The sequence below is a fragment of the Neoarius graeffei genome, chromosome 5 (assembly GCF_027579695.1).
Source record: "Neoarius graeffei isolate fNeoGra1 chromosome 5, fNeoGra1.pri, whole genome shotgun sequence".
Taxonomy (NCBI): Eukaryota; Metazoa; Chordata; class Actinopteri; order Siluriformes; family Ariidae; genus Neoarius; species Neoarius graeffei.
This window is the reverse complement of record NC_083573.1, coordinates 53138820-53163470: the sequence shown is the minus strand read 5'-3', so window position 1 is coordinate 53163470 and position 24651 is coordinate 53138820.

The following is a 24651-nucleotide window of genomic DNA, read 5'->3' as shown; positions in this document are numbered from 1 at the left end:
AGCTGAGACTGCTGATTGCTGGGGTAAGAAGGAGAAAAATGGAATGGGACCATTTTCCTAAATTTGATCCAATTTCTATGATTATCCAATACCCCTCTTAAGGGCCTATTCCATGCCAAATAGAGCCAAGCCTGAATACTTATAGAGTAATATAATCATGTTTCTTCCAAAGTAGCCCACATAATGTTGGCACAGCTGGACCTTCAGACAGCCTTATCATTATGAAAATGAGATGAAACAGAGAGTTTTAAGCTGTCTCCAATCTAATGTGGCCCAGCACCTCCATCACAGGGACACAGCAACTGATACCAAGCAGTAAATCCAGACGAAGGAATTATACTATCTTTGTCTTCCTTCAACCTGCCTTCAGTGTTGCTTCTTATTGGTGTCATAACTCATGGTGAAAAATTTAGCAAACTCTGGTGAATGTTGAATGTGTGTATCTTTCAGGAATCCTCAAACATGAGACCCTGGATACTAGGACAGGTAAATGTGGAACATAGACATTGTGAAGTTATACTGGACGCAGTGACAATAGAACCTGGCAGAGTTCAAAAGGCTAAAAGGGGGATTCATGCAGTAATCTAATGCAACCTAAAGACACAGTAGAAATGGCACAGTGGATTGCAGCTCTGAATGTGTGGCAGGCACAACCCAATGAGGAAATTGGATGTGTTCAGTACTGTGAGTGAAGTGTGGCTGAATGTGAGCAGGCCCAAAGCGTGGCTATTACAGACTGAGGTAGAAGAGATGAGGGCAGTGACCTCTTAAAGCCACACTAAACAGAGCAATAAGAGCACAGCCCAGGTTACAATAACTCTTCTTGTAGCTAAGGGAAATTTTCAATTCTTACAAACTGTGAACCTACAGTTGAAAATTTGCATATACTGTACACACACACACACACACACATTATACAGTATATATATATATATATATATATATATATATATATATATATATATATATATATATATATATATATACACACACACACACAGAGTGGCACTTGAAAGTTTGTGAACCCTTTAGAATTTTCTATATTTCTGCATAAATGTGACCGAAAACATCAGATTTTCACACAAGTCCTAAAGTCCTAAAAGTAGATAAAGAGAACCCAGTTAAACAAATGAGACAGATATATTATATTTGGTCATTTATTTATTGAGAAAAATGATCCAATATTACATATCTGTAAGTGGCAAAAGTATGTGAACCTTTGCTTTCAGTATCTGGTGTGACCACCTTGTGCAGCAGTAACTGCAGGTAAACGTTTCTGGTAACTGTTGATCAGTCCTGCACACCGGCTTGGAGGAATTTTAGCCCATTCCTCCATACAGAACAGCTTCAACTCTGGGATGTTGGTGGGTTTCCTCACATGAACTGCTCGCTTCAGGTCCTTCCACAACATTTCGATTGGATTAAGGTCAGGACTTTGACTTGGTCATTCCAAAACATTAACTTTATTCTTCTTTAACCATTCTTTGGTAGAACGATTTATGTGCTTAGGGTCATTGTCTTGCTGCATGACCCACTTTCTCTTGAGATTCAGTTCATGGACAGATGTCCTGACATTTTCCTTTAGAATTCACTGGTATAATTCAGAATTCATTGTTCTATCAATGATGGCAAGCCGTCCTGGCCCAGATGCAGCAAAACAGGCCCAAACCATGATACTAACACCACCATGTTTCACAGATGGAATAAGGTTCTTATGCTGGAATGCAGTGTTTTCCTTTCTCCAAACATAATGCTTCTCATTTAAACCAAAAAGTTCTATTTTGGTCTCATCCGTCCACAAAACATTTTTCCAATAGCCTTCTGGCTTGTCCACATGATCTTTAGCAAACTGCAGATGTCCAGCAATGTTCTTTTTGGAGAGCAGTGGCTTTCTCCTTGCAACCCTGCCATGCACACCATTGTTGTTCAGTGTTCTCCTGATTGTGGACTCATAAACATTAACATTTGCCAAAGTGAGAGAGGCCTTCAGTTGCTTAGAAGTTACCCTGGGGTCCTTTGTGACCTCGCCGACTATTACACACCTTGCTCTTGTAGTGATCTTTGTTGGTCGACCACTCCTGGGGAGGGTAACAATGGTCTTGAATTAACTCCATTTGTACACAATCTGTCTGACTGTGGATTGGTGGAGTCCAAACTCTTTAGAGATATTTTGTAACCTTTTCCAGACTGATGAGCATCAACAACACTTTTTCTGAGGTCCTCAGAAATCTCCTTTGTTCGTGCCATGATACACTTCTACAAACATGTGTTGTGAAGCTCAGACTTTGATAGATCCCTGTTCTTTAAATAAAACAGGGTGTCCACTCACACCTGATTGTCATCCCATTGATTGAAAACACCTGACTCTATTTTCACCTTCAAATTAACTGCTAATCCTAGAGGTTCACATACTTTTGCCACTCACAGATATGTAATATTGGATCATTTTCCTCAATAAATAAATGAACAAGTATAATAATTTTGTCTCATTTGTTTAACTGGATTCTCTTTATCTACTTTTAGGACTTGTGTGAAAATCTGATGTTGTTTTAGGTCCTATTTATGTAGAAATATAGAAAATTCCAAAGGGTTCACAAACTTTCAAGCACCATTGTATATACATGCATGCTGCAGGATTCATCTGTATTTCCCCACATAAATTGCATAGGAAATATAATATAATGTTGAATGGATGCCATAATATAGTACTCTAAGAGATTCTATTGTCATCATCGTCGGCTGTCCCTCACTAGTGATGATGACTGCTTCATTAGGATGCACAGAAATGGAGATGGGTGGCAAGGCCTGCACCAGAGCTCCTCTCCTAACAAAGCACCTTGGTGAGACAAACGATGTCGTGCCCCCATCGCGTTGTCTGTCTGGACCTCCAGACCTAATGCCAAGTGGTGCACAAAAGTGCCACAGACCTCCTGATAGGTATGGAAGTCGCCCTGCAGTGACAACTAACTTGCCGGGTGATGCCATCCATTGGCCATTTGAGTGACTTTTCTGCATGCCATCTGGTGGTGTGCCATTGACCCTGTTGGGTTTATCTGCCACATTGCACCAAAAAGTGCCCTGCTACCAGCGCTTTATTGGTGATGTATTATTTAACCCATAGCTGGAACCCAGGCAGGTGCTACCACTCTGGGTCAGAGCGGACCTGGGAGCAATAATGATTAAGGGGTAACTCCATTTTCCCCAGTACTCAAGTCCTCCTGGATCTGAGACTCACCACTGGTTGCAATTTAAAGTCATACCCAGGACTAATTATGCTGTAGTAGTAAAGGCATAGTGGTGAAGAACATGACTATATAGACCACATCTAGAATACAGTAACATAAACAAAAGAAAACAAAAAGAGAATACAGTGATTGTTACTGCTCATTATGAAAGGATGGAGAAAATTGCAAATGGTATTTGTAGATAAGTCATGACTCTAATATTCTAAAAATTCTAACTTCTATCTATGTGAAAAATGAATGGTACAAAAGTGTAAACATAATCTTAATTTGTCTCCCTGCTGACATGCAGTCCTTAAAGAGAACAAGACCCATAGTTTATAATCAGATTAAAAGAATTCTTAACTTCTTCAGGGATACATGGTGCAGGACCAGTGAGCCCACCTGCATGACACACAAGTATTTCATTAATAATAATCAGGGCAATTTCCATGAATTTAATATGCAGGTGCATCAGAACGCCAATAGAGAAATCATTAATGCTCCTGCTAATTGACTGTCATTGGTAAGTTTAATCCCATAATGTTCAACCTGTTACTAAAGCATAAAATGAACGTTAATCTGGGTAATTTACAATGCGTAAAGCTGCTGTTATCACTGAATAAAGAAGACAAGGAAACCTCTGGGCCTTCATGGCCATGTCATATTATATGACGAGTTGCTCTTATTTTGTATCTATTAATGACAAAATTCCCTCAGATGGAAATTTTATCTCCATTTACTTAGTAAAATATCTTGATTTGCTATTCACACAAAAAAGAAAACTAATAATAATAATAATAATAATAATAATAATAATAATAAACCCCACATCATTCATTCATCTTCAGTAAGCACTTTATTCTGGTCAGGTTCCCAGTGCATACAAAGCCTATACTGAGACCACTGGGTGTAGGGTGGGGAATACACCTTGGATGGAATGCCAGTCCATCACAGGGTACTATGCACACACATTCACAGCTGGGGCAATTTAACATCACCAATGCATTTACAGGAAAACCTGACCTGCAAAAAATAGAGACAATTCAGAAAACAAATAATTTCAATATAATGGCTAAAAGATTTACACTGCATAAGACAACCCCGATTCCAAAAAAGTTGGGACAAAGTACAAATTGTAAAGAAAAATGGAATGCAATAATTTACAAATCTCAAAAACTGGTATTGTATTCACAATAGAACATAGACAACATATCAAATGTCGAAAGTGAGACATTTTGAAATTTCATGCCAAATATTGGCTCATTTGAAATTTCATGACAGCAACACATCTCAAAAAAGTTGGGACAGGGGCAATAAGAGGCTGGAAAAGTTAAAGGTACAAAAAAGGAACAGCTGGAGGACCAAATTGCAACTCATTAGGTCAACTGGCAATAGGTCATTAACATGACTGGGTATAAAAAGAGCATCTTGGAGTGGCAGCAGCTCTCAGAGGTAAAGATGGGAAGAGGCTCACCAATCCCCCTAATTCTGTGCCGACAAATAGTGGAGCAATATCAAAAAGGAGGTGGACAGTGTAAAATTGCAAAGAGTTTGAACATATCATCATCTACAGTGCATAATATCATCAAAAGATTCAGAGAATCTGGAAGAATCTCTGTGCATAAGGGTCAAGGCCGGAAAACCATACTGGGTGCCCGTGATCTTCAGGCCCTTAGACGGCACTGCATCACATACAGGCATGCTTCTGTATTGGAAATGACAAAATGGGCTCAGGAATATTTCCAGAGAACATTTATCTGTGAACACAATTCATCGTGCCATCCGCCGTTGCCAGCTAAAACCCTATAATTCAAAGAAGAAGCCGTATCTCAACATGATCCAGAAGCGCAGACATCTTCTCTGGGCCAAGGCTCATTTAAAATGGACTGTGGCAAAGTGGAAAACTGTTCTGTGGTCAGACGAATCAAAATTTGAAGTTCTTTATGGAAATCAGGGATGCCGTGTCATTCGGACTAAAGAGGAGAAGGACGACCCAAGTTGTTATCAGCGCTCAGTTCAGAAGCCTGCATCTCTGATGGTATGGGGTTGCATTAGTGTGTGTGGCATGGGCAGCTTACACATCTGGAAAGACACCATCAATGCTGAAAGGTATATCCAGGTTCTAGAGCAACATATGCTCCCATCCAGATGACGTCTCTTTCAGGGAAGACCTTGCATTTTCCAACATGACAATGTCAAACCACATACTGCATCAATTACAGCATCATGGCTGCGTAGAAGAAGGGTCCGGGTATTGAACTGGCCAGCCTGCAGTCCAGATCTTTCACCCATAGAAAACATTTGGCGCATCATAAAACGGAAGATACGACAAAAAAGACCTAAGACAGTTGAGCAACTAGAATCCTACATTAGACAAGAATGGGTTAACATTCCTATCCCTAAACTTGAGTAACTTGTCTCCTCAGTCCCCAGACGTTTACAGACTGTTGTAAAGAGAAAAGGGGATGTCTCACAGTGGTAAGCATGGCCTTGTCCCAACTTTTTTGAGATGTGTTGTCATGAAATTTAAAATCACCTAATTTTTCTCTTTAAATGATACATTTTCTAAGTTTAAACATTTGATATGTCATCTATGTTCTATTCTGAATAAAATATAGAATTTTGAAACTGCCACATCATTGCATTCCGTTTTTATTTACAATTTGGACTTTGTCCCAACTTTTTTGGAATTGGGGTTGGATTTGAATTTGAAATACTATTCAATTAAAACAGTGAGACACTTCTGATTAAAAGCATGAGTGTCAGGCTTCATTAATTACAAACAACACCACATTTGAGCAAAGTGATTAATTAATCAGTTTTAATTCGATCAAACCACAATGATCCTATTGTTTGGGAAGGCACATATTTCGTTAAGGCAGGAAATTACAGTCAGGACCTCTGTTCAATACTGAATGAGCTTGAGTAATTGAGACATTGAGGTATATACAGTTAGGTCCATATATATTTGGACACTGACACAAATTTTGTTTTTTTTTTTACCTGTTTACCGAAACATATTCAAGTTATAGTTATATAATGGACATGGACATAAACTCCAGACTTTCAGCTTTCATTTGAGGGTATTCACATTAAAATTGGATGAAGGGTTTAGGAGTTTCAGCTCCTTAACATGTGCCACCCTGTTTTTAAAGGGACCAAAAGTAATTGGACAATTGACTCAGAGGCTATTTCATGGGCAGGTGTGGGCAATTCTTTCGTTATGTCATTCTCAATTAAGCAGATAAAAGGCCTGGAGTTGATATGAGGTGTGGTGCTTGCATTTGGAAGATTTTGCTGTAAAGAAAACATGCAGTCAAAGGAGCTCTCCATGCAGGTGAAACAAGCCATCCTTAAGCTGCGAAAACAGAGAAAACTCATCCGAGAAATTGCTACAATATTAGGAGTGGCAAAATCTACAGTTTGGTACATCCTGAGAAAGAAAGCACTGGTGAACTCATCAATGCAAAAAGACCTGGATGCCCACAGAAGACAACAGTGGTGGATGATTGCAGAATAATTTCCATGGTGAAGAGAAACCCCTTCAGAACAACCAACCAAGTGAACAACACTCTCAGAGAGGTAGGCGTATCAATATCCAAATCTACCATAAAGATAAGACTGCATGAAAGTAAATACAGAGGGTTCACTGCACGGTGCAAGCCACTCATAAGCCTCAAGAATAAAAAGGCTAGATTGGACTTTGCTAAAAAACATCTAAAAAAGCCAGCACAGTTCTGGAAGAACATTCTTTGGACAGGTGAAACCAAGATCAACCTCTATCAGAATGATGGAAAGAAAAAAGTATGGTGAAGGCATGGTACAGCTCATGATCCAAAGCATACCACATCATCTGTAAAACATGGCGGAGGCAGTGTGGTGGCTTGGGCATGCATGGCTGCCAGTGGCACTGGGTCACTAGTGTTTATTTATGATGTGACACAGGATAGAAGCAGCTGGATGAATTCTGAGGTATTCAGAGACATACTGTGTGCTCAAATCCAGCCAAATGCAGGCAAACTGATTGGTCGGCGTTTCATAATACAGATGGACAATGACCCAAAACATAAAGCCAAAGCAACCCAGGAGTTTGTTAAAGCAAAGAAGTGGAATATTCTTGAATGGCCAAGTCAGTCACCTGATCTCAACCCAATTGAGCATGCATTTCACTTGTGAAAGACTAAACTTCAGACAGAAAGGCCCACAAACAAACAGCAACTGAAAACCACTGCAGTAAAGGCCTGGCAGAGCATTAAAAAGGAGGAAACACAGCGTCTGGTGATGTCCATGAGTTCAAGACTTCAGGCAGTCATTGCCAACTGTTAGGACTGGGACTGTTTTGGCCTCTAGAGGCCACTGTTATTTCCTTTTCTGGTCATGTTTGTTTTGGGCCTCTAGAGGTCACCACTGTGTTCTGTGTTTTGTTTTTGTCTTATTGCCTGTTTCCTGCCCCGCCCTGTCCTTAATTAGTTTGTGTATTTATACCCCTGAGTTCAGTCCTCTTGTCATGGAGTCTTTGTGCTGTTATGTTTTGCTCCAGTTACCTCTGTTCCGTGTTCCTTGCCTTTGGCTTTTTGGTTTTGCACTTTGCTTTGCTTTTTGGACTTTTTGGACTTTGTATTTACTGTTTTTTGGATCTTCTGAGCATTGGTATTTTTGCCTTTTCTTTTCTAGTTTTTTGGCTTTTGTATTTGACTTTGAACTTTTGGATATTTTATTTTTCCCTTCATCTTCTGAGTGTTTTTTGGATTATATTTTTTTGGGACTGTAAATATTGTAAATAAACTTTTTGATACTTTTCTATTTCCGCCTCACGCCTCTGCACTTGAGTCATTCCCCTGGTGGCCTAGTGGGGGTTTGCTGGATTATCACACCAGCGAATCAGGTTCGAATCCCAGCAAAACCCTAACAGAAAGACTCCGTCATGACTGACTCAGCAGAGGCTTCTTCATCTGTCTACCTGGCCAACCTTCAGGGAATGATGGCTGCATTAACACGCCTCGGATCCACTATGGACACTCATGGACGGACCCTTGCTCGCCACTGCTTCAGTAGATTGGGAGAACCCTGGTACAGCTGACTTCTCTGTCCCCATCTCCTTCGCCTGATTCTGCTCCTGCTCCACCATCCGCTCCTGCTCCAGTGCCTCCTGCCATGCTGCCTTCTTCACCTTGCGAACCCAGCCTTCCTGCACCACAGAGGTATGACGGCAAGCACAGTGAGTGTCGAGAGTTCCTTACCCAGTGTCAACTCACCTTTGAGCTTCAGCCTACCACTTACACTACGGATCGCCGCAAGATTGCCTTTGTGATAACCTTGTTAGCTGGTAAGGCGTGAGCCTGGGTTACTGCTATCTGGCAGAGACGGGGACCTGAGTGCTCTGATTTCCAGCTGTTTACTGAGGAGATGCTGCGTGTCTTCGATCAAGCAGACATCAGTAAAGATGCAGCCAGAAAGCTCATGTCCATCCGGCAAGGGGGAAGCATCACAGACTACGCCATCTCGTTATGGACGCTCGCAGCAGTAAGTGGATGGAACGAGACTGCCCTGGTGTCAGCCTTCCACCATGGTCTGTCTGACCCCATCAAAGACAGTCTGGCTTCTATCAGATGCCCAAGTGACCTCGAAACACTGATCTCACATTCTACTCGTCTGGACAACAGGATGAGAGAACGCCACCAAGTCCTAAGCCTCCCTGGCCTCCCTGCCTCTACCTGGAGCCTGTCTACCTCCTCCAGTGACTGTCCAGAACCCATGCAAGTGGGTCGTACTCGCCTCTCCGCATCTGAAAGGGAGCGCAGAAGGAGGGACAAGTGCTGCATCTACTGTGGCAAGCCTGGTCACTTCCGAGCATCATGTCCTGAACTCTCGGGAAAAGGACCGCCCCGTCCAGCCGAGGGAGGGTTGTGACGGGGCCTACCCTCTCTCCCGGACTCCCTGGCCAAGGAATCTATATCCCGGTCTCCATCTCCTGGGGTGAGTCCGTCCACTCTTGTCAAGCTTTGTTCGACTCAGGGGCGGCTGGAAACTTTATGGATATCCACTTTGCCCAAAGCATCAATGTCCCGACTGCGCCTCTTCAAGTCCCACTGTCTGTGTCTGCCCTCGGTCAACCATTACGTGAGACGGTGTCACAAGACCTGGAGCAAGGTCAGGAGGACACTCATCCAGACCTCCAGTACCAACCAGACTCAGGCCAACCGCCATAAGAGACCTGCCCACACTTTCCGCCCTGGGCAGCAGGTTTGGCTGTCCACCAAGGACCTTCCGCTGCGGGTGGAGAACTGCAAGCTTGCTCCTCGCTACATTGGCCCCTTCAAGGTTGTACACAGAGTTAACCCTGTCTCCTACCGGATCCAGTTACCACGTACGCTAAGGATCAACCCCACATTCCATGTTTCCCTGTTGCGGCCCGTACTGACATCCACGTATGCCCCTGCCCCTAGGAACCCCCCGCCCCCCCACATCTTCCAGGGTTAGACTGTGTTCACCGTGCGCCACCTGCTGGACTCCCGCCAGGTTCGTGGGGGTCTCCAATATCTTGTGGACTGGGAGGGCTATGGCCCTGAGGAGCGCTGCTGGGTCCCAGCTCGGGACATACTCGATAAAGAACTTTGTCAGGACTTCCATTCGGCCCATCCTGATCGTCCTAGGAGCATCAGGAGATGCTCCTGGGGGTGGGGGGGGGTGGGGGCCTGTTAGGACTGGGACTGTTTTGGCCTCTAGAGGCCACTGTTATTTCCTTTTCTGGTCATGTTTGTTTTGGGCCTCTAGAGGTCACCACTGTGTTTTGTTTTTGTCTTATTGCCTGTTTCCTGCCCTGCCCTGTCCTTAATTAGTTTGTGTATTTATACCCCTGAGTTCAGTCCTCTTGTCACGGAATCTTTGTGCTGTTATGTTTAGCTCCAGTTACCTCTGTTCTGTGTTCCTTGCCTCTGTCTTTTTGGTTTTGCACTTTGCTTTTCTTTTTGGACTTTGTATTTACTGTTTTTTGGATCTTCTGAGCATTGGTATTTTTGCCTTTTTTCTTTTCTAGTTTTTTGGCTTTTGTATTTGACTTTGAACTTTTGGATATTTTATTTTTCCCTTCATCTTCTGAGCGTTTTTTGGATTATATTTTTTTGGGACTGTAAATATTGTAAATAAACTTTTTGATACTTTTCTACTTCCGCCTCACGCCTCTGCACTTGAGTCATTCCCTTGGTGGCCTAGTGGGGGTTTGCTGGATTAGCAAACCAGGTTCAAATCCCAGCAAAACCTTAACACCAACAAAGGGTTTTCATCCAAGTATTAGAAATGAACATTTTATTTACAATTATTTAATTTGTCCAATTACTTTTGAGCCCCTGAAATGAAGAGATTGTGTTTAAAAAAAAATGCTTTAGTTCCTCACATTTTTATGGAATCATTTTGTTCAACCCACTGAATTAAACCTGAAAGTCTGAACTTCAACTGCATCTGAATTGTTTTGTTCAAAATTAATTGTGGTAATGTGCAGAACCAAAATTAGAAAAATGTTGTCTCTGTCCAAATATTTATGGATGTAACTGTATTTAATTAAGTGTTTAGTGTTGATAAACTTCCAAGTCAGTGACTTTATTTCTTTGGAATTAGAAGTGGAGCAAAAAGAAGCAGAAAAAGTGAAAACGCAGTGGCACTAAGATCGTTGAGTGTGTTGTCTGGCCACATGGGACCCAATACATAGATGACTAGAGGAACTGTCTCAGCATAATAGAGTCAAATTATTAAGGCAAAGCACAGAAACATGTGGAATGAATACACAGTCTGGTGGACTTGATGTATGATTAATCAGTTTTTGTCGGACTGGAGAGAAAAGAGAAATGGTAAGCATTAGCTCCTGCTTTAAGATGTCTCCACACACAGGAAACAAACAAAACACTTGTAATTCTGTTTTTCTGTGTTAAAAATGTCACATTAGGAAGCATATAATAGAGAACATTCTTTTTGTTGAAGTTGTAACAATTTTAAAGAAAAGCCTCTTAAGACCTTAAATATACTAGTGTCATGCTTTCACTTCATCTTATTTTAGGGTTTTGTGTCATTGAATAATTAACTGTGTAATACTCCCTGTGGGAGAAACTCAGCTCTTAGCTATATTTATGCATTTTGACCCATTGAGCAATGAGACATTTGTGCCTTCTCTAACCTCTCCATTTTATTGTCATGGTTTATGAATCACTTAAGTCATCTGTGGAGAATCCAACTTTGGAGAGACTCTTAATGGTTTTTCAACTGATATTAAAATAGAGTAATGGTGTCCATCTTGTTCCAAATTTCACTTGATTTTTCTGCTTGTCTTTTGGCACTGTTACCATTGTTTTTTCATGCAATATCTTGCATAGCATACTGAAAAAACTCAGAAAGAGGCAGCTGGCCAGTTTGTCTTCTGTTTTTGTAGTCATTTTGAAGAGCTTGTGCCACAACAGTACTGGCAATATAATATTTTCACAATATCTTGTGATATTTTTTCATATCCTACTCCTTTGTCTCTTTAGTATATTCCATCTGCATCTAACCAGATAGATAGATAGATAGATAGATAGTCTTGCAAAAGTATTCATCCCCCTTGGTGTTTGTCCTGTTTTGTCACATTACAAGCTGCATTTAAAATGGATTTTTGGAGGATTAGCACCATTTGATTTACACAATATGCCTTTAAAGGTGCAATTTTTTTATTGTGACACAAACAATAATTAAGATGAAAAAACAGAAATCTGGAGTGTGCATAGGTATTCACCCCCTTTCATATGAAACCCCTAAATAAGAGCTGGTCCAACCAATTCACTTCATAAGTCACATAATGAGTTGAGATCCACTTGTGTGCAATCAAAGTGTCACATGATCTGTCACATGAGATCTGTATAAATCAACCTGTTCTGGAAGGACCCTGACTCTGCTACACTACTAAGCAAGCAACATGAAAACCAAGGAGCACTCCAAACAGGTCAGAGACAAAGTTGTGGAGAAGTATAGATCAGGGTTGGGTTATAAAAAAAATATCCCAAACTTTGAATATCCCAAGGAGCACCATTAATTCCATTATAGCAAAACGGAAAGATTATGGCACCAGTACAATCCTGACAAGAGAAGGCCACCCACCAAAACTCACAGACCAGGCAAGGAGGGCATTAATCAGAGATGCAACAAAGACACAAAGACAATGAAGGAGCTGCAAAGATCCACAGTGGAGATGGGAGTATTTGTCTATAGGACCACTTTAAGCTGTACCTGCCACAGAATGGGGCTTTATGGAAGAGTGGCCAGAAAAAAGCCATTGCTTAAGGAAAAAAAATAAGAAAACACATTTGGGGTTTGCCCAACAGCATGTGGCAGACTCCCCAAACACATGGAAGAAGATTCTCTGGTCAGATGAGACTCAAATTGAACTGCTTGGCCATCGTGGGAAATGCCATGTGTGGTGCAAACCCAACACTTCCCATCACCCTGAGAACATCATTTCTACAGTGAAGCATGGTGGTGGCAGCATCATGCTGTGGGGATGTTTTTCATCTACAGGGACAGGAAAGCTGATCAGGACTGAAGGAAAGATGAATGGCACTAAATATAAGGCAATTCTGGAGGAAAGCCTGTTTGAGTCAGCCAGAGATTTGAGACTGGGATGAAGGTTCACGTTCCAACAGGACAGTGATCCTAAACATACTGCTGAAGCTACACTGGAGTGGTTTAAAGGGAAATATTTAAATGTCTTGGAATGACCTACTCAAAGCCCAAACCTCAATCCAATTGAGAATCTGTGGCATAACTTGAAGATCGCTGTACACCAACGCAACCCATCTAACTTGAAGGAGCTGGAGCAGTTTTGCCTTGAGGAATGGGCAAAAATCCCAGTGGCTAGATGTGCTAAGCTAATAGAGACTGTAGAATTATACCAGGTGGGTGGAGCACAGAAGCACGGCAGGCCAGAACTGAGTTCTCAATAACTCTTTTATTTTAGCTTTTCAGCTTTTATATTCACTCATATATATATATATATATATATATATATATATATATATATATATATATATATATATACACACACACACATGTGTTCTGGTCGGGAGAGCTCCCTTCCTCTGCACTCCCTCTCCTCTTATAGGGCGCGGTCACTGGGGAAGACACACAAACACAGGTTAATTCCCGTCAGGTGCAGTGATTCTGCCACTTACCTTCCCTGACTCCGCCCTCCCTTCACAGACCGATGCTTGACCATGCCCCTGCTGCCACATACCCCCACCGCCCGACTCAGGCTGGGCAGCTGTCTGGCCTGCAGCCAACTCCCCCCCCCTTGACGGGAGAGAAAGTCCGCCACGACCATCTGCGCCCCTGGCCTGTGGACCACCTCGAACTTAAATGGCTGGAGCGCCAGATACCAACAGGTGATCCACACATTGGCATCCTTCATGCGGTGGAGCCACTGCAAGGGTGTGTGGTTCAACTAGAGGGTGAAAGGGCGCCCCAGAAGGTAGTAGCGGAGGGTGAGGACCGCCACTTGATGGCAAGGCATTCCTTCTCTATGGTGCTGTACCTGCCCTCATGCACCAACAGCTTGCGGCTGATGTACAGCACTGGACAGTCCTCCCCCTCCACCTTCTGGGACAGAACAGCCCCCAGACCTCTGCCCGATGTGTCTGTCTGCAAAACAAAGGGGAGAGAAAAGTCAGGGGAGTGTAATAGTGGCCCCCACACAGTGCAGCCTTTACCTTAGAGAAAGCCTGCTGGCATTGCTCCGTCCACTGGACCGGATCTGGCGCCCCCTTTTTAGTGAGATCAGTCAGTGGGCTGGTGACGTCTGAATAATTAGGTATAAACCTACGATAGTAGCCAGCCAGCCCCAGCAACTGTCTTATCCCCTTTTTGGTCTTGGGCCTTGGGCAGGCCACAATCATTGCTGTCTTATTGATTTGGGGATGAACCTGCCCATTGCCCAAGTGGAAGCCCAGATACTGTACTTCCACCCGCCCAATTGCACACTTCTTCGGGTTGGCTGTGAGCCCTGCTCGCCTCAGCGATCTAAGGATGGCCCTCAGGTGTTCTAGGTGCCACAGCCAGTCATTACTATAAATAATAATGTCGTCCAGGTATGCAGCTGCGTAGGTGGCGTGGGGGTGGAGGACCCTATCCATAAGCTGCTGGAACGTAGCGGGCGCCCCAAACAGCCCAAAAGAAAGTGTGACGAACTGGTGTAAGCCAAACGGTGTGGAAAAGGCCGTTTTCTCTCGGGATAGCGGAGTCAAGGGGATCTGCCAATATCCCTTTGTCAAATCCAGTGTCGAATAAAAGCAAGCCGTGCCTAGTCGATCGAGCAACTTGTCAATACGAGGCATTGGGTACACGTCAAATTTAGACACCGTGTTGACTTTTCTATAGTCCACACAGAACCGGACCGACCCGTCAGCCTTGGGAACCAAGACCACTGGGCTGCTCCAGTCACTGAGGGCCTCCTCAACAATGCCCATTTTGAGCATGGCCTCAAGTTCTTCCCAAACCACCTTTTTCTTGTGTTCGGGAAGTCTGTAAGGGCGGCTGCGCACTACTACCCGTGAGGGCATCTCAATGTGGTGTTCTATGAGGTGGGTGCGGCCGGGCAGGGGCGAGAACATGTCAGAAAATTCTGTTTGCAACTGGGCTACCTCTGTGAGCTGGGTCGGGGAGAGGTGGTCTCCACAGGGGACCGGAGCGGTGGGCAATGTCAATTTTCCCTTTTGAACCTCCGGCCCCAGCTCCGCCTTCTCTGGAACCACCGACACCAATGCCACAGGGACCTCTTCGTTCCAAAGTTTTAACAGATTGAGGTGGTAAATCTGTAACAACCCACCCCTGTCCGTTCGCCTCACCTCATAGTCGACGTCCCCGACTTGCTGTGTGACCTCAAAGGGTCCTTGCCACCTGGCGATTAATTTGGAGCTCGACGTGGGCAACAGCACGAGTACTTTATCTCCTGGTGTGAACTCCCTAAGGCGCGTGCCCCTGTTGTACAGATGGACTTGACATTCTTGGGCCTGCCGCAAATTCTCCTGGGTTAAGTGCATGAGGGTGTGGAGTTTGGCGTGCAGGTCGATAACAGACTGAATTTCATTTTTATTTGTTGAAGGTCCCTCCTCCCAATTTTCCCGTAGCACATCTAGAATGCCACGTGGCTTACGCCCATATAATAATTTGAATGGGGAGAACCCCATGGAGGCTTGTGGGACCTCTCGCATTGCGAATACCAGGGGCTCGAGCCACTTATCCCAGTTGCATGCGTCCTCGCTTACAAATTTTTTAATTATGGTTTTGAGGGTGCGGTTGAACCGTTCGACTAAGCCATCCATTTGTGGGTGATAAACGCTGGTGCGGATAGGCTTAATTCCCAGTAACCCATACAGTTCACGCAGTGTGCATGTGTGGCAGTTCGTATGAATGGGCGGAGCACAGAAGACGGCAGGACAGAGCTCAGGTTGAAAAACCTTTTTATTTTCAACACTTTTCAGTGGTCTCTCGCTAATAAAACACAGACACACGTGCACACACACACAACCGGCGTCTGGTTTGGGGGAGATCTCCCTCTGCTCTCGCTCTCTCTCCTTAAATAGGGCGCGGTCACTGGGGAAGACACACAAACACATTAATTAACATCAGATGCAGTGATTCTGCCACTTACCTTCCCTGACTCTGCCCTCCGGTCACAGACTGACGCTTGACCATGCCCCCGCTGTCACAGCGTGACATAAACGAAGTTCCTTGGTCAGTCAGAATCTCTTTGGGGATTCCGACTTGGGAGATGACGCGGAAGAGTGCTTCCACAATACTACATGCTGAGATATTGTGAAGAGGCACTGCTTCCGGATATCGCGTTGCATAGTCCACCAGAACTAAAATAAAGCGATACCCTCGTGTTGAGCGATCTAATGGCCCGACGAGATCCATCCCAATTCTTTCAAACTGGGTCTCGATTAATGGCAGAGGGCACAAAGGTGCTTTTGGAATGGCCGTTGGATTTACTAACTGGCATTCGCGGCATGCCGTACACCACCTACAGACATTGCCGCGAATCCCTGGCCAATAGAACCGGGCCATTATTCGGGCTAGCATCTTATCCTGCCCCAAGTGTCCGGCCATGGGATTAAAGTGAGCTGCCTGGAATATAGATTCCCGGCAGCTCTTTGAGATTAAAAGCTGTGTGATCTGCTCCTTCATCTGAGTGTCCTGCGTCACTCTGTATAATCTATCCTTAAAAATGGAGAAATAGGGGAAGGACGGGTGGCGTTTGGCTGGAGCGTTTGACCATCGATTACTCTCACTTGGTCAAATGCATGCCGCAGAGTCTCATCTCGCGACTGCTCTAACGGGAGATCTGAGAGGGAGTAGGAGCCTGCTGCTCCTCACTCTGACACGGTAATGACGTGGATGGCTCTGTGACAGCTGCTCCCACCAAAGCCACACCGGGACCTCCCCCCGCTAAATTATGGCAGGCCCCACTCTTCACTAAATGTGTCATTAATTCCCCGAATCCTGGCCAATCAGTCCCCAAAATTATCAAGTGGGTGAGGCGAGGATTAACCGCGGCCTGTACTCTAAATTTCTCCCCTCGAAATAGAATGTGAACCGACACTAAAGGGAAGTTGTGAACATCCACGTGCACACACAACACCTTCACCAATTGTGCTTTCCCCAATGCCTCGTCTTGCACCAGGCTTTGGTGGATTGAGGTCTGATTACAGCCACCAAAGCCTGATACGTATCCCCTTGGATACTCACCGGTATGCGATACGCTCTGGCCCGATCGAGGGCAGTCCCTGGCATGTCGGGGATCTGGACCACCGCGCTCACCTCCATCGCCGAGCACTGATGCTGGAGGTGCCCCGGCTCCCCGCAGTGCCAGCAAACCGGCCCAGGCTCTCTCTCTGCACCGGTGTTCCGGAGATCACTCACCTGAGGGGGGAAGACAGACACAGAAGTAGGAAACGGTAGGACACCGTGGGTGCGGCAGGCCGGCTGGGGTGGAGCCAGCCCCCGCCTCTGCGGTGGGGGAATGGGGCGAGGATGAGGAACAGAAGTGGGGAGAGAGAGAGGGGAGGGGAGAAGGGGAGACACGCTGTCCTGCTGTCGGAACGGCCGCCATATGGTCCTCCGCCAGCTCGATGGCCTGATCCAGCGATGCTGGGCGATGGCAGTGGACCCACTCCGCGGTTCCTTCCAGAAGTTGAGTGACGAATTGCTCCAGTGCCACCAGATCGATGATTCCCTCGGCGTCGTGGTTGTCAGCCCTCAGCCACCGCCGGCAGGCGTCCCGGAGTTGCTGGCCAAAAGCAAATGGGCGGCTGTCGGCGGGGAGCTGTAGCGCGGCCAGCTGCGCCTCACCCGTTAGCAGGGGGAGGAGGCGCGCCGCGCGCTGTTCCACCCGCCAACCCCACGCCTCGGCTGCCTGCTCGAAAAGAGCGAGGAAGGCTTCGGGGTCATCCTGCAGACCCATCTTCGTTAGAGTGGGGTGGGGCGGATCCGCGGCGGTGGTGATCGGGGCCCCTGCCGATGTGAGCAGGTGCCGGAATGCCTGGCGATCTTCCTGTTGCGCCAGCACCAGGGCTTCGAAGCGCTGTTCTTGTTCCTTCTGGAGGGCAATCAGTGCCTGGTGCTGGCTCTGTTGGGCCGTGGCGAGGGCATGGACCAGGTCCTGGAGTCCAAGATGGCGACAAGCTGAAGCAGCGGAAAACTAGAGCTCGTGATTCATGTGTGATTTAATGTGGATTTTAATTATTTTGGGACAAAACTCAGTTTGGAATACCTCACTGATGATACGTAAAGGACTATGATGGAATAAAATGTTGTGATAGTGAAAGTGAACAATAATTGGAATTTTTTTGAAAGTTATACTGACTCCAAGACTGAAAACCGATTAACCATAACAATACACCGGCAATTTCGCCCGTCCACCTGCGGATTAAGCCTGCTGCTTGACTGGACTTAATTGATTTTTTTAGTCCCTGTTGTGAATTTAAAAAAGAAAATATGGATAATTTTGCGGACTTCAATCTGGACGACCTGCCATCTGGAGTAAACGGTACTGTGTGGCGACTCATCCGAAAACTGATCGAGACTTCAGTTGAATCTTCGCGGAAAGTAGAAAAGCTGCAATGCAGAGTGAACGACCTTTTGTCAGAGAACACCCTACTCAAAGGTAGACTCTCGCGTTCTGAATGCAACTGTATACATCTTAAGAAAGAGATCACCGAGATCAAGTCGCGATCGATGTCAGAAAACCTCATTTTTAAGATCTCTGATCCCAACTACAAAGAGGCCACCTCCGAGAACTGCGTCGAGCTTGTTAAACAGTTCCTGCAAAATGTAATGAGACTCAAAAATGCAAAGAGGTTCTTTATCCCAGTTGCCCATCGCCTGGGATCCCAGAGGCTAGGGAAGAGCAGGCAGATCATCGCGAGATTCCCAGTTGCCAGCGAGTTTAAGGCGGTGATGGACGAGACCTCTCGCCTGAAAAACACGAATCATTTCATCTGCCTTCAGATGCCTATTGAGCTACGCGAACGCCAGGATTTTGCACTCCCTGTGTACAAGGAAAAGAAGAAAAACAAGAAAAACAACGCGAAAATGGTGAGTGAAAAGCTCTTCCTTAACGGTCAACTACAACATCGGTTCCTCCCCGCGAAGCTGCCCGAGACCCGCGAGTTGCCAGCAGAGACGATCACCGTGGAGGACGGCAGCACGAAGAAGAACTCCAGCAGCACGTTCGTCGGGTACGCCGCCAACGCCACGTCGCTCGCCGACGTACACGACACGCGGAATAAGCTCCTGATGGATGACCGCACGTTGGGCATCTCCGACCTGATGTACGCTTATTGCGTGGGAGAGAAGGACAGCTTTTGGGAGAACTTTGAGTCAGACTGGGATGCCGGGATAGGACTCTCCTTACTTCAGTGGATGCAAAAGCACAACCTCAAAAACATTGTGTGCTTTGCAACACGAACCTGTGCTCCGGGATACAAGCATATAGGAAACAGGCGGTTTGAACACTCAGTCGACGTGTGTATCCCTGCTGTTACAAAGTTAGGCTTCACTCTTAAAGGTAATAATAATGGTTAACTGCATAAAATTTTCATGAAATTAGTCCCTTTACCAAACAATGTTCTGTCATAATACGTGTCAGCTGAAATTGAGTTGAGTTACCATTTATGATGAGACCAATAGCACAAGAATCTTGAGTTGCAGATAAACATCTTGACTAAATGTATAAATCTTATTGCGAATTGTATGAAAGTGTGAATGTTTTAAATATTGTCCAAACTGACTGTTGTATTGCCGTTGTAAAATATCAATCAAGGGAAGAGTGGCTTGGTATACTAAGTGTATGTGTAATTGAATTGATGTTATTATGGCTACTATGGATATGGACTTAGTTAGATATATTGTGAATGATAAGTGTCTTGATCTGACAGTTCATGGTGTGGAATTTGGTAGCAAATATGTGGATATTGACCATCTAAATAATACGCATGGCAAGCAATCATTCTGTGCACTGCACATCAACATATGCAGTGCTCCAAAAAAATTTGATCAGCTGAAATGTATACTTGATCGTTTGAGTAGCTTTGGTATAGAAGTTGACTTTGTGCTACTTTGTGAGACGTTTCTGATGAATGAAAATTATCAGTGGTACAATATCCCAGGCTACAACTTGTTTGTAACAAATCGCCAGAAGTTGACTAAAGGCGGAGTTGCTGTTTATGTCAGTGACAGATTCACATGTGTAGAAAGACGTGATTTATGTGTCAATGTGGAAAGGGAATTTGAATCGATTTTTGTTGAAGTTCAAGCAGTCGCAACTCAAAAACATGCATGTGGCAGCGGGGGCGTGGTCAAGCGCCGGTCTGTGACAGGAGTGCGGAGCCAGAAAAGGTGAGTGGCAGAATCGCTACACCTGATGGTAGTTAACCTGTGTTTTGTGTGTTTTCCCAGTAACCGCTCCCTATTTAAGGAGGCAGAGAGAGAGCAGAGGGAGCGCAACCCGGGACCAGAGCAGAGTGTGCGTGCGTGCATGCGTGTGTGTGTGTGTGTGTGTGTGTGTATGTATGTGGGCTTATACCGAATTTAGAACTGAAAAGTTGTCTAATAAATAGCCTTCTCTGCCTCTAAGCGTTGTCCTGCCGTCCTCTGTGCTCCACCCACACTTTGCAAGCGCTACAGTGGTGCCGAAACCCGGGAAAAGGTGGAGCACCAACTTTCCAACTTTGCAGCCCCATGGAATCCTCCCCGTTCGCGGACTTGGTCCACGCCCTCGCCATGGCTCAGCAGAGCCAGCACCAGGCACTCGTCACGCTCCGAAAGGAGCAGGAGCGGCGCTTCGAAGCCCTGGTGCTGGCCCAGCAGGAAGATCGAGAGGCGTTCCGGCATCTCCTCGCGTCGGCGGGGTCCACCAGCGCCCCGGCCGCGGGCCCGTCTCCCCTCACCATGACCAAGATGGGCCCGCAGGACGACCCCGAGGTGTTTATCACCTTGTTCGAGCAGGTCGCCGAAGCCTCGGGGTGGCCGATGGAGCAGCGCGCGGCGCGCCTCCTCCCCTTCCTGATGGGAGAGGTGCAGCTGGCCGCACTACAGCTCCCCGCCGACCGCCGGCTGGCCTACACCAACCTTCGCCGGGCCGTCTTCCAGCGTGTGGGGCGCACGCCCGAACAACAGCGCCAGCGCTTCCGCGCGCTGCGGATGGAGGAAGTCGGCCAGCCATTCGCGTTCGGCCAGCAGCTCCGGGACGCCTGCTGGCGGTGGCTGAGGGCCGACGATCGCGACGCCGAGGGAATCATCGATCAGGTGGTGCTGGAGCAATTCATCGCCCGCTTACCAGCCGGAACCGCAGAGTGGGTCCAGTGCCACCGCCCGGCGTCGCTGGATCAGGCCGTAGGACTGGCGGAGGATCATTTGGCGGCTGTTCTGGCAGCAGGATGGCTGACGACGCCGTCTCTTCTCTCCTCTTCTCTTTCTCCCCCCCTTCTGTGTCCCGTTCTCACCCCATTCCCCCACCACGGAGGCAGGGGCCGGCTCCACCCCAGCCGGCCCGCCGCACCCGTGGTGCCCTCCCGTTTCTCCCTTCTGTGTCTGTCTCTCCCACCCCCTCAGGTGAGTGAGCCCCAGAACACAGCTGCAGAGGGAAGGCCCGGGCCGGTTTGCTGGCGCTGCGGGGAACCGGGCCACCTGCAGCAACAGTGCGCAGCTATGGAGGTGGGGGCGGTGGTGCGGATCCCCGACGCGCCAGAAGCTGCCCTCGATCGGGCCGGAGCATATCGCATACCGGTGAGTGTACAAGGGGCTACATATCAGGCGTTGGTGGATTCGGGTTGCAATCAGACCTCGATCCGCCAAAGCCTGGTGCAAGACAAGGCATTGGGGGGAGCACAGGGGGTGAAGGTGTTGTGTGTGCACGGGGATGTTCACAGATACCCGTTGGTGTCGGTCCACATATATTTCAGAGGGGAAAAATCTATAGTGAAGGCGGCGGTTAATCCTCGCCTTACCCACTCTTTGATTTTGGGGACTGATTGGCCGGGATTTCAGGGTTTAATGGCACACCTAGTAAAGAGTGGGTCCTGCCGGTTGACAGGGGAGGGTCCGGGTGTTGCTTTGGCTGGAGCTGCGGTCGCAGAGCCATCTACGTCATCTCCGCGACAGAGTGAAGAGCCGCCGGCTCCTCCTCTTTCTATTGGGGAATCCCTCGCGGATTTCCCACTAGAACAATCGCAAGACGAGACTCTGCGACATGCGTTTGACCAAGTGAGAGTAATCGATGGTCAAACGCTCCAGCCGAACGCCACCCCGTCCTTCCCCTATTTTTCCATTTTGAAGGATAGATTATACCGAGTGACGCAGGACACTCAGACGAAAGAGCGAGTCACCCAGTTATTAATTCCAAAGAGCCGCCGGGAATTGGTATTCCAGGCGGCTCACTTTAATCCCATGGCTGGACACCTCGGGCAGGATAAGACACTAGCCCGAATAATGGCCCGATTCTATTGGCCGGGGATTCTTGGCGACGTCCGTAGGTGGTGTACGGCGTGCCGCGAATGCCAGTTAGTAAATCCAGCGGCCATTCCAAAAGCGCCCTTGCGCCCCCTACCATTAATCGAGACCCCGTTCGAAAGAATTGGGATGGATCTCGTCGGGCCATTAGATCGGTCAACACGAGGGTACCGCTTTATATTGGTTCTGGTGGACTATACAACGCGATACCCGGAAGCGGTGCCTCTTCGCAATATCTCAGCACGCAGTATTGCAGAGGCCCTCTTCCACGTCATCTCCCGGGTTGGAATCCCGAAAGAGATTCTGACTGACCAAGGCACCTCGTTTATGTCACGAACACTGAGTGAACTGTATGGGCTACTGGGTATTAAGCCGATCCGCACCAGCGTTTATCACCCACAAACGGAGGTTAAATAATAAATAGCCTTCTCTGCCTCTAAGCGTTGTCCTGCCGTCCTCTGTGCTCCACCCACACTTTGCAAGCGCTACAATGCAATTGTTGGGGAGATTTATAGAGTCCCTGATGCAAATGATAAGCTATCTCTTGAAAGATTTGAAGAAGTTCTAGAAAACATTGAACAGGTGCAGGTTAATGATATAATTATTGGTACAGACCAAAATATTGACTATTTAAAAATGTACAACAATAACTCGCCCGAAAAATTGCTGAACATATTTCTCAGCTCAGGCCTTTTGCCAACAATTACTCTCCCGACACGCATTACGAACTCCTCAGCAACACTGATTGACAACATATATGTGTCCCAGTCAAATGTTAGTAATTTGTGTTCATATGTATTGTGTACTGATATCTTGGACCATCTGCCGGTTTTGACTCTCATTGGAGAATCTAAATTTGTCAAGGATAAAGACAAATTCCTGGTACTTAAGACAAGAAAGTGTGATGTAAACGCCATCGCTGCTATTCAAGAATTGCTATCGTCCACTGACTGGACTTCTTTGAAAGATTTGTCCCCTGATGAAGTTTACGAGTGCATTATTGGCACACTGCATAGTAACATTGACAAGTTTGCTCCAGAAAAAACTGTGAAAATCCCTCGTAAATCTGTTATCAGGGAACCATGGATGACTGCAGGTCTTTTAAAGTCCTGCAAAATGAGAGACAAACTCTTTAAAAAACAATTGGGGAAGGATAATTCTGATCGGGCTCGGGTAAAGTTTCTGCAGTACCCCAACTTATTTAATAAGTTGAAAAGGTGCTCAAAGGAGACCTATTATAAAGAACTACTCTCTAAATATAAATCTGATCTTAGAAAAACCTGGAGTGTTTTAAACTCTATTATTGGAAGTAAAGCGAAAAGATCAACCGGCGTGGGGTTTCTAAAAACTGACGGCATTACTATAACTAATCCATCTGAAATTGCGAATAAATTCTCAGAATATTTTGCCAACATCGGCCCGATATACACTCGAGCAATAACGGGGAGTTTTAAGACTTTTGAACATTATGTGGGGAACAGAAATAATCCTCATTCATTGTTTCTGAACCCGACAACTGCAAAAGAAGTTGGAGAGATTATCTCCTCGTTTAAGCCTAAAAAAAGTTCTGGTCACGACAACCTGAGCATGCAAATGATTAAAGATCTCTGTAATGAACTATCAGATCCTTTGTCGCAATTAATAAATAAATCCTTTTCTTATGGGTATTTTCCAGACAAGCTGAAATTGGCAAAAGTTGTTCCAATACACAAAGGCAAGGAGAGTCACTTGCTCAACAATTATCGACCGATATCGCTCATATCGAGCATATCTAAGATTATTGAGAAAGCGATGCATAAGCGGCTGTATCTGTTTATGTGTAAAAACAACGCCTTCTTTGAAAGTCAGTATGGCTTTAGAGCAGATCACTCAACTGAACAAGCCGTACTGGAGTTTGTTGGAGATACGCTTACGGCCTCTGATAAAGGCCAAAATACTTTGGCCACGTTTTTAGATCTATCGAAGGCATTTGATACACTAGACCATGACATATTATTATGGAAACTGGCCTTCTATGGTGTGAGAGGAGTGGCAAATGAATGGTTTAGGAGTTATCTATCTGACAGAAAGCATTTTGTCCGCTATAAAGGAATAGACTCGTGTAAGCATGATCTTAGTTGTGGGGTGCCGCAGGGCTCAGTTCTCAGGCCTCTTCTTTTTATTATTTATATGAATGATCTGCCTCAAAGTTTAAGAACCTCAAAGGCTATTTTGTATGCCGATGATACAACCATATATGGCCACGCTCACAATATCGACGAGCTTTATGCTAACGTAAACTTAGACCTTGAATCTATGTCTGATTGGTTCAGGAGCAACAGACTGTCGCTCAATATCTCAAAAACGAATTATATGCTTTTCAACAAAAGCAAAAGTAGTGAGGAAGCCATCGATAGCTTGAACT